The sequence below is a fragment of the Pyxicephalus adspersus genome, chromosome 10 (assembly GCF_032062135.1).
Source record: "Pyxicephalus adspersus chromosome 10, UCB_Pads_2.0, whole genome shotgun sequence".
NCBI classification, from domain to species: Eukaryota; Metazoa; Chordata; class Amphibia; order Anura; family Pyxicephalidae; genus Pyxicephalus; species Pyxicephalus adspersus.
The window spans coordinates 32,090,783-32,106,012 of NC_092867.1; the positions used below are offsets into that span (position 1 = coordinate 32,090,783).

The 15,230-nt window shown below is 37.9% G+C and overlaps 1 protein-coding gene across 2 annotated transcripts in view; it reads right to left on the bottom strand.

Moving 5' to 3' along the window:
• Nucleotides 1-15,230, bottom strand: part of SORBS1 (sorbin and SH3 domain containing 1) — a 223,109-nt gene that overhangs the window by 161,094 nt on the left and 46,785 nt on the right. The window contains exon 1 of one of the 2 annotated variants that reach the window (XM_072425108.1): nt 8,734-8,753. The exons of the other annotated variant lie outside the window; for it this stretch is intronic. The gene's annotated coding sequence lies outside the window, so the exon portion shown is untranslated. Of the gene's footprint in view, nt 1-8,733; nt 8,754-15,230 lie in introns of those variants that run through there. 2 annotated transcript variants of the gene reach the window in all.

Genomic DNA, 15,230 nt, shown 5'->3' on the forward strand with positions numbered 1-15,230 from the left:
CTCTATCGCTTAAACGATCGTATCTATTGTGTGTACAATATCTACGAACGATCGTGTCGTTAACTCTATGTGCAGGATCGGTGCTATACAATCGTTCGTGTATATCGTGCAGGAACGTTCGTCGTTCGTTTTCCGACGATAATAATTGGAAGTGTGTACGTAGCTTTAGCGAATTGGTTAAGTGAGTAGTTGGGTGAGGACCACAGAGAAGAACCGGTCTACAGAGCTGTGATTGTGCAGTATGTGCCAGTGTCAGGATTACTGACAGCGTTCAAGACTGGGATCAAAGATAGACCACGTGGAATGGTGCACAGGAGCTGGTTGTCCAACCAGTCATTTAGCAGGTAAGTTGGTAACAGAGGATTATCAATATAAGCAAAACACAGGTTCGTATTAAAGCGCTTGTACAATGTCAATCTATCTTCACAACCTGGCTGCAGTAAATGAAGAAGTAGATGAGTGCACGTTCGTATGATGGTTGGTACACTAATGCATAAATGTAATATTTATTCCTCCTTAGTTATTTCTTTTAAAAAGTGTATTGAGTTTTGTTACACAGACAATATTTCACAATATAAATTATTATAAAGACCTATCTTCTCATAATAAGTAATTTTTTTTGCATCCAGAAACCCCAAGACTGATGCTGTGTGCTGCCATCTTGGATGTGATGTCAACAGTCCTAACAGACTCAAGAGGTGTCACTTGATACCCCTGGCTTTCTTCCATGCTGTGATTGGTTACAGTGCTCCTTGTAGGAGGTGCTAATTCCCGTTGCTGTGGCCACCCCCAAAAAAAAAACAGGATGGTTAGTTAGGTTGGTTAGCTGTTCTCCTCTGGCACCCTACCAATCAGAATGTGGCAATTTAATAGTGAGGAAAGTTTCCTTGGAAAGATGGTGGTGGCAGAACAGGCAGAGTGCTGGTGATCCCATCCAATGGGACACAGATTGTGTTGACATAGGGAAGGTGGGGATGTAGATGACTGTGGGATACTCCACTCTGGGAAAGCAGTGGCTGTTTACTTGTTCTCAGTACATGGTAGTTAAAAGTGCAGTAATAGCACACAGAATGTAGAATGCATAAAACCCAGGTTGTAGAGTAAATATGTGTATCTGGTACAACAGGTGGTACCCAGGGGTGTAGTCGTAAAAAAAGAAAAGGGGGCACGGTAATAGTCAAGACTATCCATGGCGAGCGCACAGGAACAGCCTATACAGGGGTCGCCAAAAAAGTTAGGGCACGATGTGCCCGCCCCACTACACCCCTGGTGGTACCTAAGTTACACTGTGCTGAAGATGTGTCCAAACCAAGGAACCGGGACTGATTACCTAAACCAGAGTCAAATATGATCATGTAACAATGTCTGACTCTACTAAATAAATTTTAAAAAAATAATTTAATGTATTGATTAAGTGAGGTGATACCCAGACATGCACCCACACATTAAACACAGAGCATGCTAAAAACTTTAAGTGTTCACAATGTTTGTACCCTTGTCCAAAATAAAATAGGACATTAGGTTGGCAACCCTGCCTTGGGGCCATGGAGCACTCTATGAGGATACACAGTGATATTTGGGCATAACAGTGTTACAGAAGAGAAGTTCTGTTCTGTTTTCTCTGAGCTAAGGATCACGTTATTGAGAAATTATTTTGGCTTACCTTTGCTCCAAGCATATCATACTTGAAATGTAGCTGCCTGTGTTTATGTACCCCAAGAAAAACTTAGTGTGAGCCTTATAACTTTTACAAATAGTAGCTTCAAATATATGAAAATCCTGAACAGCTAAACAAAATATGTACATTTTCACTACTTGGTTTTAGGTTTGGGTGTGCAGGAATCTCGATTTTACTACCGAGGGCTAGACTTTTTCCCCTAACAAAAAAAAGACTGTTTATGAAAGCCAGAAAACATAATGTACCACAAATACCACAAGGAATTATTTTTTTTTATTTATCCTGGCATGACTATATGTTTCTTAAGAAAAGGTCCTGAATAGGCTTGCAGAGTTGGCTAACCAGGAACAAAAACACACATTAATACGCTGTTACAGTATTAATATAGTGCACATGTGGATACTGGTGTACCCTATAAATGTATAATACGTGCTCCTTGGAGAAAACAAGCATGCCAGTACAATCTGATAGCCATTGTTTCAAGCAAACTCAAAATCACAATTTTTTTTTTGTTTTGTATAGAGTGGAGCAAAATATATTCTATGTTAGGTTTTTATTACTGGCTGTATTCCAAAAAAAAAGATTTCCTCTCACTGAGAAAAGAATTAAAAGAATCTATACTTGTTAAATTTTTGTTGCTGCCTGTGTTCCAATTGTCAATAGTGTCTTTTTGTGTGTTATGTGTGTTACTTGGACAGGAAGTAATGGGAAAGCTCAGCTCCTCAGCAGGGGAACTGGCAGCAGTAGGTTATCTACAATATGTAGAATTAAAAAAACAAAAAAAAAACATTTGTGCTTAAGCTCTACAGGCTGATAGCGCTTTAGACTCAGTGGGCTTGATTTAATAAAGCGAGAGGATACCCTTTCATGGGTCAGTCTGGGTAATCCAGCAAACCTAGAATGTATTTAATTATTAGCAAATGTTTTCAATCCTGGACTAGATCCATTCCAGGTTTGCTGGATCATCCAGGTTTACTGATGAAGGTGTATATTTCCCAGCCTTATAGGGCTTTAATAAATCAGGCCCAATTAAGTCATTGTTGAGTCTGTGGGTTTCTCAATGCAATGCATGCAAGCTGGTGCTATACATGGCCTGTTATAGAACCCTGTGTTAGGTTCCTCTCCAGGGCTTCCAGCCCTAATGCCAGCCATGGGTTGGCTCTTGGGAGGAGGAGTGCTTACTTAAGGTACCTTGTGCCCTTGGCAAGGATCATGTGCCCCCTTTCCCCTGAAAAACCATGCCCATTAGTCACATTATTTCTGGGTGTTGCTTCATAGGGCCTGATTTATTAAAACTCTCCAAGGCTGGAGAGGATATATATTCATTAGTAAACCTGGGTGATTCAGCAAACCTGAAATAAATATCTTAAAAGTAATTATTTGTTAGTATTTGTTAGCAAATGTTTTGAATCCTGGACCAGATCCATTCTAGGTTTGCTAGATCTGCTAGCTTCACTGATGAAAGTGTATCCTCTCTAGCCTTGGAGAGCTTTAATAAATCAGGCCCATAGTATATGGCTTGTAGTTTGCCTTCCTTGAGATTTAGACAAATGAGGGACTGGGTGTACAACATAGAAAAAAAGCCCCACAATGAAAAGAAGCTGACAGTGTACAGTGAAATCCAAATAATCCATTTCAGTACAGAAGAAGCTTTGTAACCCTAAAAAACTCAATGTAAGGCCAGAGTGTAGCTTTAATAATCCACAATAGAAATGCTTGTGCAAATCTCTGCTTATAGAACTTATTTCCGAAGCCACCCATCACTGCACAAAATAGAACGATCTAGAACATTTATTACTATGGAAACAGAGACCTAAGCTAATGCACCTTGTCAGCTGGAAACAAATTCATATAGTGGCACTCCTGTCTTAAAAAAAAGAAAATAATATTTTTAGGCAGGTTTAGAAGCCAAGGCAATCCAGGAAAGCTGTTTGTAAACCCAACATGACATGTACTTTTTATCAATATTTACCAACCAAGTCTAATCAGAAGCCCCAAGCCAGTTGCCTATAATTTCTCAGATGCTGATTGGCCTTTAAAAACACTTTGGATCTGATTGGAAATCAGATTGGAAGTAAAAACTGTCAGTGTGTGCAGGACCCAAGTGGTATACTACCAAATGATGCCTAAAGGAATTTGTATGTAGCATCTCCAAGCAAATTAGCAACCATGATGTAAGGACTATAAGGTGCCACATCACATACTGCATTAAAAGAGCCACTGAAACCCCCAATGTATCACTGAAGACAAATCCCTAGGCAAAAATACTAATTAAATCCTTAAAGCAATGAGTGGGATGCAAACTGAAATTTTGAATCTTATTGGTGATGCATCAACCTGAGAAAGTTTACACAGCATGGACTTCAGAAAGCTGATTGAAACTTAGTTTGAAGATTTATGTTACCCAAAATATAACAAAAGTGTACATGATGGCACTTCCTTTGCAGGGAATTCTAGAATTCAGAGAATTAAACAGCAAAGCAGCATCTTTTTACTTTGCGACTGTAACAAAGTTTACACATTGCAGCAAAAAGAACAAAGCTTTCTATACCAAGGCTTTTAGTTCCAGATATTGTGGAGCAGCAAGTCTATTTAATCTCTGGTATAAAGTAGGTTGGAGGGTATTGGAGGACCCAACCTTCTAGGTTTACTGACAGAAATGGAAAGATGGAAATTCAGCCTTCAATCCAAAGAAAAGGCTAATCTAATACAATATGGTACAAGAATGCTTTTTACCAACCAACAGTTCAAAGGTGCAGTGGCTTACCTTTGTGTTTTACGTGTGTGCCGGGGAAACACATCAAAGCTTTATTTTCAATTAAACTCATTGTCATGTACAATTACTTGTGTGCTGCAAGGCCCTGAGCTGTTCTATCAATGGATTCAGGGTGATCCAGCTTACAACACACTGCCAAGGTAAACAAAGTTCCTGCAGGACAAAGATCATTGATTTTTTTTTGTATACTTTACAGTCTGGTAAAATATTAACTCAGTAATTGCATGATCAGAGGAGTAATTATACATAACAGTTTCTTACAGCAAAAGCTGTACAGGGACCTGCACTGAGGTTATATATTAATGGAAATGTTTCTATGTATAGGAATAACAGCAGACCGTCTTTCTTTGTCATTTAGGGCAAACAGCCCCATAAGGTGACTTTTTGTACAGGTGGTGATAGTCCCCAGAGCACATCAGAATTGCCTTTATTAAGCTTCCAGCATCCCAAAGACAGATAACATTCCCAGCATTTAATATCATAGGCAGCTTATCCACAGCAATGAAACAGAAAATTCTATAATGCTTAACTGTAACGTTCAAGAAACTAACCTTGTGTTTAGATTCACAAAATACGAACCTGCAAATAGCTGCTGCTACATGTAATCTCCCCATGGAGCCAAGTGCCCTGGGACACCTAATACTCAGCTGCATCCTTTACTGAGAACCCTATGCCGATTGAGTGATTCGCAAGGCTAGGTATCCCCCAGACTTTCCACTGTCACTTCATTCATTGATAGCGTGCTACAAATACAGGAGCCACCTTTCCATAGGACCTGTATGGCACAATCAAGGGAAATACTTTGTCTGTTGTTACAGGCTGCCGCAGTCCTCTCATGCAATATTTTGGAAAAAATAACATTATTTGGCCACAATTTAACATGAAAGGTGGCAGGAAGAGATATCTGGGTTTAGGGATAAATACTATAACTTTATTAAAGATACAAAACATTTGAGTAATCATACCACCACTGTGTTTAGTTATGAGGATACTGAGGCTCATTTACAGATAGATCAGTTTATTGGTAAAATGAAAAATTGCCTAACACAGAGTTACGGATTTCCTGTTGTGTCACTAAATAAACCCATTTAAAGCTATTGAACTAAATTGAAGAAGGACAAATCAATGTCAGCTATACCTGAAATGCACTCATAGATAGAACTGAAAATTCAAACCAACTCAAATGCCAAAAGTCTGTTGACACGGGCCTTAAACCTGCCCGAGAAATTTTGACAATGACTATGGATACAGGATGCAGAAAGAGACCTGAAAAAGGTGTTGAATCATTTTATGTTATCCACATATGCTGGGGTGACTGTTGCCTACGGTCTTACTCAGGTTCACCTTTTGTGACCTGTTGTGTTGCTTTGGTGGATGAAGCTGGGAACACTATAGCAGAATATTGGCCTTGGAGGTTTGGGAGGTAACAGACAGGTTATTCATGGTCAGGATAAGGAGCAGCTTGGTGGGACAGTTCTGGGTCAGAAAGGTGCAACAATTGTAGTAATATTCTAGATTGTGATTACGAGATCGAAACTATTCACCAATCTACTGTTCTAACATTTTTTCTACTAGAACAAACCAATTATCACATCGAAGCAAAACAAGAAAATGTAACACATGTCCAGGGTCTGTTATTGTACAAATTGAAAATAAAGTAATAAATAGGAGGTTTTTATGTCTGCTGGAAATTAAATAAGAATAAGCAGACACAATGCTGGCATGTCTAGCGTTTGCTATTTATGGTAGTAACAAAGAGAAACATATTGGAAAGGGCTTAGTCCAGCTGCAGAACTAAATATTCTACTTGTAGTCACACAGGAAAAACAGGGCAACAATGTTGCCTGGGGTGTCATGAGCAATTGCCCCAAACATACTATATGTTCACTCACAACAACCAGAGTTCGCTTCTCAAGTCAGATGAGCAGGGATAAGTTGATCATCCCTGGATTTTGGTGTAAATTAGAGGATTTCAGAAAAAAATTACTGTTTTGGCTAAGTGATTGGCTAAGTAATGGCTCCAAAGAGTTTTGTGCCTCACAGAAAAAAAAGCATCAAAAAAACTTTAAAACCAACAGTACACAAACAATGAAATACATACAACACAATACTGCCCACCCAAACAAAAAATAACACCTTCTAAGTGAGAATAATTAGCAAAGTTTTCCCAAAGATCCAATCTATTTCACCAAAATCACCAGATTGTTTTTATCAGGTCAGTTTACGTATAACTATAGCTCATTTTAGTTTTGTATGGAACATGAAAAGGTTAGAAGCCCTCTCGGGTTTACTGCTATTTAGGGCTTCAATGGAGAGATTTTCCCTCACTTATTTTTGCAACAACTTTTTACCAAGCAGAAATTGGGGGAGCATTTGCAACAGGTAAATGAACGAAAACTAATACCGGGAAGCTCCAATGGAGCTGTAATAAAAAAAGGGGAATGAGTTCTAATCATTTGCTGCTCTATCCAAAACTGAAAAGAGTAATGTTATGGGGTGTACATACACTTGTAGATACCAGAACCAACTAACTTGCTCAGAAACATGCAGATTTCTATCCACTGCTTAGTACTGAATGGTGGAGAAGTGCAGCACCACAAATGCATGGATCTACATATTTTGCTCACCGGGGTTATGATGAAGTACAGTTAGCAAAACCAGCCTTGGATCACTATGCATTTTACTTGTCATGAGGCTTCCAACAAATGAGTTACTGTAGATTTTTATGTCTGCATTAACAACGCCCACATGTTTTCATAAAGGATAAAGTAATGGCTTTTAAAGTATATTTGTCACAAACCTTGCAAATCAACCTTTGCATATGCAGAAGAAATGCCGAAGCAGAGGCTACTTTCTGTGAAAACTGTAATTTCCGTTTACATTGAATATAAATTACCCTAGCAAGGTAATGTTGAAGGAATGCTAAAGTAACCCCACAAACACTGCAAAATGCACATCAATCAGAAACTTCCTTCAGATGCAATTTAATCAGAGTTTTAATAAATGTATTAAGACTTATTTTGCAGGAATTTAAAGAAGTTTAATTTGTGATTTCTGCCTCTTGTTACTAAGTTCTGCATTGGGCTACCCCTGAGAATGATAGAAGGAAGTACTGGGTGCCCTACAAATTGATCTAATCAGCGATTGTGCAAATTTTGCCTGCAGAAAAATCAAACACCATAAAAAAAAGCAGAACGTTGTGCATTAGCATTTGCATGGGATGTGCACTGCGTTGAGAAAGTCCATTATTTCTGAATGGGTAGCTAATGTACAATAACAATAAAAACCTACAAAATGTACAAGCACAGTTTTTTCTGATACCATGGTGCACATTTCTTTGCACTGTAACACATGAGAATGGCATTGCAATGTACTAGTGCAGGAGGAAAACAAATAAACCCCTAGATGAAGATAGGGTCTGGAAATGATTCTTCACGAAGCGCTATTCTGTTTAATGGAAAGGGGAAGATGGAGGACCAGGGAGCACCAACCCGCTGTGCTTTTCTCCACTGAAATGCATAGAGGTCATTCCTAATCAGTCGTTTATCAATCCACTGTGGCTAGGGACCACTTTATGCATGTCAGGATATGCTAGTGGAACCTATGGATTACTTGATAGTTAAAATATAGGATTATGAATGGGGCAATGTATAGTAAGAAAACATGGCTAGGCCTTAATGGTAATTTGTCTACAAGAGGAAAAACATGAGGAACCAAGAATTTAGGATGGAAGAAACTTAAATAAAAAAAAGAAGGGGTGGGGAAGATTTTCTACCTTTCTTATTACACTTTTGGGAAAGAGTATTGGTTATAGGGGAAGAAACCTGGCTCCAATTTTTCATACGCAGCACAAAAAGAAATGCAGCAGGACAATAAAATAACCGCAAATTTACTATAGCGTTTACTACACTGTCCCCATCAGAGTTCATTTCTGTTTATTGAATTAAATAAAGATCTAGAAAGGAAAGGGCTCATCTTTCTTATCCGGACCCAAACTTCCTAGAATTCAGCTCTTGTTTGGTCAAATTCTGACCTCTAGCAGTGTCAACAATTCTGCAATGCAGAGAATGTACTCCATAGAGAATAAAGACGTGAATTACTAAGAATTCAGCAATGTAATGTCATGAAGCACCAATGACAGTAACTGGGACTTTGTACTCCAAGATCAAATGGGCAGAAAAAAATGAAAGCACATGGGATGCTCTGAAATATTAGAAAATAATAGAATAATAGAAAGCCTTCAAATGTTTGTTTTCTCTATAATGGATGGGCTGTCTACCTTGTCTATCAGATCCAGGCAGTCCAATGGCAAATGCAGCAGGTTGGCAATATTGCTGTGGTTTAGTGTTGTCAGCCTACAAACAGAAGGGCTGTTGGGGCAGAATCCTTTAAAGAAAAAAAAAATATGTGTATAAAAACTGTATACATCAACGTACTATATATAGTGATGACAAATGCACTGACAAATAGTACTTGTGTTTACATACACTTGAGCATAAGAATGACAATATTATTAAGTGTAACATTAATACTATAATTATTTTAATGATTTGCATAAGATTTCTAATTCCAATCCTAAGTAGTAGGGGAAATGTGCCATGTCTTCATGGCTACATAAATATCTGGTTTAATTCAGGCACACCCATGAATATGTGTGTGAATGTTTAAATTGTGGCACCATCACAAAGCCATGTTTCAGCCCTGCTACATATTTTTGGCACATTTTGCAGAAGTCAATAGTCAATAGTTCTCTTGAGATATGGCGATAACGGCCTCAGTTCCTGAACTTCTATGTATAAATGATCATGTCCAACGCCTCAGATACACTAATGAAAGGGCCGATTCTTTACAGTATGCAATCTACTTTATTTACTCAGTAAAAATGGACTATAAAAATGTATTTCTTGAAATTAGGGTCTGTTAAATTAAAGAGAATCGGTCTGGTATGGTGTTATGAAAACATCTAAATGCATAATCCTAATTATTCTGGTAATAGCAATATTTTATAATAATAGGGGGCTCTTTAAAGCTTCTGTTGACCTTTAAAAGGATATCTGAGATCTATAAAAATTAACATTTTTTACTACATTACCAAAACTAACCTCAAGTCGAGCCTTACCTTCAGTTATACCCAGTTGTACAAAGGTCTACTCTTGTACTGAAATCGTCTTCTCTGATTTCACTGCACAGAGTACAGCAAGTCGAGTCCACCTCATTTAAAAGTTGATGGAGATCCAGCTTCATCTTTCATTTTCCTCCCTAGCTATACCATCCATGGCATCACGTATAGGCATTAGCACAGCTTGCAATTTACAACACCCCATGGCCCAGCAAGGACCAAGGCCACCCAAGATTAGTCTGGATTGCATAAAGAGGTGAAGTGATGATGTCATTAGGTCTAAAATAATGTTATTAAAACATTTATTTAATCATTTCTCTAGGATTTAGATGGGAAGGGGTGGGGACAGCCTATTTACCAAGTAAAGCTGGATACTTTCTTCTTAAGCAACATACCACAATGCATTTATGATGAGGTGCACCGTGGGGAACCTTGGGGTGCCTTCTGGTGAAATTCAAATAAATAGCATTACAACACACATGGTCTGTGGATTGCACTAAAGCATAGTAAAATCTATCCCAATAAGCAAGCGTGGGCCTCAAGCTTTACACAAGAATGGGGGGGTTTTATTCTAAGCCATGTTACTCTTTTTCAAATTTCATTGTACTAAATGTAATTTGAAATTTTACATGTTTTTTGAAAGTTAGGAATCCCTTATCCTGGTCCATTAGCTTTGTAAATTGAGCCTATTGCATAACAAAAATGTTATCCTAAAGTATGAAGACATCAAGAATGTCACTTTCATCAGTGAAGCTGGGTGATTCAGCAAACCTGGAAAAAATCTGGTCTAGAATTGCAAACAATTGCTAACAAATAGCAAATTAGTTTTAGGAAATCCATTCCAGGTTTGCTGAATCAGCTAGCTTCACTGATGAAAGTGTATCCTCTCCAGCCTTGGGGAGCTTTAATGAATTAGGTCCAGTAAATCTAATTTTTTTTTTGAACAAACCAACAGGGCATTGGGTATCATTCAAAATGAATGGTACCACAATGAAGTATTACATGCATGGGGTGACACAGCACATGACCGCAATGCAAAGATCGGACCCTGGCCTTGTTATGCAGTGGTCTTGTTAGATATGGAGATCCCAATACACTCATCAAAGGAAAGTAAACCATATTGTGGGCCTAACGCTGGAGCCTATCAGCAGGAATTATAACTAAAGATGAAATTTATTAAAGTTTATAGTTTTTTTTTTTTTTTGAAAATTAATGCTTTACAACATGGCTTTTAAAAATAATCAGTTAATTTATTGTTACTTTCAAAAGAATGTACAAAAATATTTTTTGCCTAGATCCACATTCGCCAGGCATGCATTTTTGCAGGTTTCTTTATAAAAGAAAAGTGTTGTAATTTATGATCTTGGTGTATGGAGCAGATTATACCATCACTTCTGTACATTCCAGAAATTCACCACATTAATGATGGTAAGACATGACTAGGTAGAACAAACTGTGTTTAACTCTATGCAGTGCAATGGCGTGCAGGTGATGCATGTTAGAAAAAAAGCCAATCCCAAGCACATATAAAATACACACATTAGGAGGATCTGTATTGATTACTGCATCATAAAATGTATTTTATTTATGTGCAAGGAATGTGAGTACTGGAATTTTACTTGGTATCAGCCCTTGCAGTCTACAAAGCAAAAAAAAGGGCAGTCAGCTTTGCTAACAAGGGACCTGCTGAGAGAGGAGGAGAGTAAATTGACAGAAGGAAGAGCTGATCAGTGTCCTGATGCTCATATTATTATTGAATCACAGGTTAGCTGACCCCATCATTTTACCACAGGCTCAACCTCACTTCCAGCCACTCCCATTCAACTGAATAGGAGTAGTTAGGAACCGTTGTGTGCTGGTTGTGGTTGCAGTGGCAACAGAACAGTTCTGGGAGCAACAAGTTGCTCCTGCCCCTGCGGTTGCTTTTTCTTACATCTACAATAAACCGGACATAAAACCAGTAGTCAAACATTGTGTCTGACAGCAAAACTCATTTTGTTGACCCAGCAAACATTATATTTTTATTATATATACTATATTTTTGTTCATACTTTAATGAGTTATTAATGACTCCACCATTTCCTGTATAGCTGGCATGGTTTTAGACAAAAACTGGATCCCATAAATAAATCCCTGGATGCATATAAAAATGGAGATACCTAAATGCACTGAATTCGTGCACCCCTTGACATTCTGTGACTTAGTGTTCTGGATATGGGAGGGGTGCTAGGCAATTACCCAGTTTGCCCCCTTTTCCTTAAAGTTGGCCCTGGCTACCATGCATATAACAGTGTATGAACAGTGTATGAATATTACACTTATATTACCTGTACAGACCTCAAAAACAGGTTTCACCCTCTTAAGCCCCAACCTTCTGCAGTCACTGGATTGCCCACACTTCTGGTTCACACCTACTCTAATTTTACATCTTCCTAAAGCCCCTATCAGGGTTAATTCTAGATCTCCCTTTCTCATCCACGTTATCTTTAAAATTATTTTAAGGTCTTAGGAAACCAGGGTAAAAAAAAACACTAAAATGGGTGATGAGTGTGTAGAATTGCGTCCCACAGTGGTGGATAGAATATTACCTTTAGAGAAACCTATATCCATTGGACCTGATTTATAAAAGCTCTCCAAGGATGGAGAGGGTACACTTTCATCAGTGAAGCTGGGTGATTCCTGGGCAAACCTGGAATGGATTTATTTCCTAAAACTCATTTGCTATTTGTTAGCAAACGTTTTCAATACTGGACCAGATCCATTCCAGGTTTGCTGGATCACCCAGCTTTACTGATGAAAGTGTATCTTCTCAAGCCTTGGAGAGCTTAAATAAATCAGCCCCATTATTGGAGACCTGCAGCTGGATCTGACAACTTGGTCAATCACCAGAGTTGAAGGAACCCCTGTCAAGCTCAAAAAGAACCCTGGTTGAGAATGATTGCACTAGAGCATAGGGAAGATGCAAGAAGGACATTATAAATACACAACATATTTGCTTATTTATTATTTGCCTAAGAAAAACTGTGTGAAGAACAATTTATGCTTTTGTTGTGTTTTTACTGCAACGTACACTTACAAACTGGCAGAAACTTATTAACAAATGCAACATTTCATCTATATCATCTATGGTAAAAACTACTGACGTTCGTAAAATATTTGATGTCAAGAATTTTATATACTAATGATTACATAAAAATATTAGAGGAATAATTGCACTACACATTCAGCAGGACACTCTTTACCTGACAAGTATACAGGAATGCAATTTAATTGTTTCTCACACAATGCTCTTCATTCAGACTGAAGCAGTGAGCCGCAGTTGCTAACCTAGATGCCGATGCTTACTGACTTTACAATGCCAGCGGGGAGATGAGAAGTCATAAATAAGAGTGTCCTTAATTATAGGTCATCTGCTCTAATCTCCTACAGAGCAAGAAGGACTGGACTGATATTGAGAATGACATTAAACTGAAATATTAACTGGCTTACTAAAGAAATGTGTAAATGGATCACGATGTGCAAAGTCTACTACCAAAATGCAGGTTGGATCAATAAAGTAATGCCAAGAGAAAACATAATGTACTGAAAACAGCGTCTCTACAACCAACCACAATACATCTATTTAATGATGTAATTCTAGAAAAGTCAAAATTGATTGGTTACTGTGGATTACTATCTTATACTCTCTGCATTAGAATATTTTACTATATTGTAGTCTAACCTGTGAAAGCAGAATTACTAACTTCTAAAGGTATTTTGCTTTTTACTTTTCTGTACTTTGACTTTTTATATATAGCTACTACAGCAAAAGTCAATGGATACAATGGTGAAGTTGGGTGATCCAGCAAACCTGGAATAGATCTGGTCCAGGATTGAAAACATTGTTAACAAATATCTAATTACTTTTACGCAATCCATTCCAGGTTTGCTGGATCACCCAGTTTCACTGATGAAAGTGTATTCTCTCCAGCTTTTGAGAATTTTGAGAAAAAAAAACAGGGTCATTGCTGGTTGGAACAGGTAATGATCCCATAGAAGTAGGAGAACACTTTCCAGTCAATGAGCAACATTGCTTTGGATAACCTGTCCTGATCACCTTTTCTCTTCCCCAAAATAAAAGGTGTCTGCAGCATCTACCTAGGCTGTTGTGTTACTCCCAAACACAATGACAGATCATGTATTTGTGTATGTTGATTGTCTCTTACATGAAACTGCTAGAATATTTATTAGAAACAATGATTTGTTGCAAACTAATATGAATATTTCATTGCTTTTTCATTTTCTTGTTGAGTCTAAAAATCAATGGACATTTTCACAGCTAGATGCATGTTTTGGCTTTCATAACACAATAGCTGGAACATGGACAAACTTTTTTCCCCCAGGTGGTACAAGCCGTAGTCCAAAGCGCTTCTCAAGTTTTCCAGTCCACTGGGCATGGCTCATACGCCACAGCAAAACAAAAACAGCAGGCATACTACGTCTGGCAGCCTTACACTGGCATCTCATCGGGTCAAACACATTTCCTGTACAGCTGGAATGAACACTAACACTTTTATGCAGTAATTAAACACAAAATATCACTCAGCATAGACTGTTTGCTGTTTCAATTAGTGGTCAAGCAAAATGACCAAGTTTGTCCAAGAAATCACTTTAAGAAAATTCTATGAAGAAAATAAAAAGTGCAGAGTTTGGAGACAACAGCACACAATATTTTACATTTAGAATAGTCATAGATCATTTTTAATTATTTTTTTTTCACAAATGTAATTTTTCCAAGTAGTTTAATTGGCACTGTCTGTTAATAAATCATTTCTTTTTCAGGAGAGAAATATGTGAGCTGTCATTACCTCCAACAGAAAATGCAGAACTGATCAGGGAAGTCAGAAGTTTGATTTTTTTTTTCTTTATTTAACAGCAACAAGTATATGAAATACAAACCCACAAAATATCAAAAAATGATGGATACAAGACCGAAAAGCTGTTGTCATTTGTACAAACAGTTGAAAATAAAGTAGAAAGGTCTGGCCTATGTCCGTCAATTTGTTACCGATGGGGAGAATAAAATTCCCCACCTTCCTAGGTGTTCAATGAAAGTTAGTAGCCTTTATATCTTAATATTTTTATAGCCTTCACAGATCTAGAACCACACCAATCTTGTTAACCTTAGGCTATGTACACACGTCAGATAATTTGCCAATATGAACAGTTATGAGCGTCTTTGGCAAGAATCTAAAACGTGTACAGCGGTTACCCGATGACAGATCCAAGAATGACCAGTGGGGTATGACTGCCATACAAGTCAAGGGAGGACAGCACAGCGAGGTGTCGCTCATTTATCCTCCCCCTTCTCTCTTTATAGAACAGAAAGGGCGCTGTGTGTACAGAACTCATTTGTTCATCTATCACTTTTGCCCATGTGTATTCAACCTTACTCTAATGTAAAAAAACAATGCAACTTATTCACCCTCCAATTAGGCTATGGCTACAAAACGTTTATCTGTTCTGTTAATTATGTATTGGTCCACAAAAACTTTATAACCATGTTATTAGAAATAAAAAAATGCAATCAGTTGGGTATTTGGGCTGAGACTTTGTCTAGCCCAGGGGTGTCAAACCCAAATACACAGTGGGCCAAAATGAAAAATTTGGACAAAGTC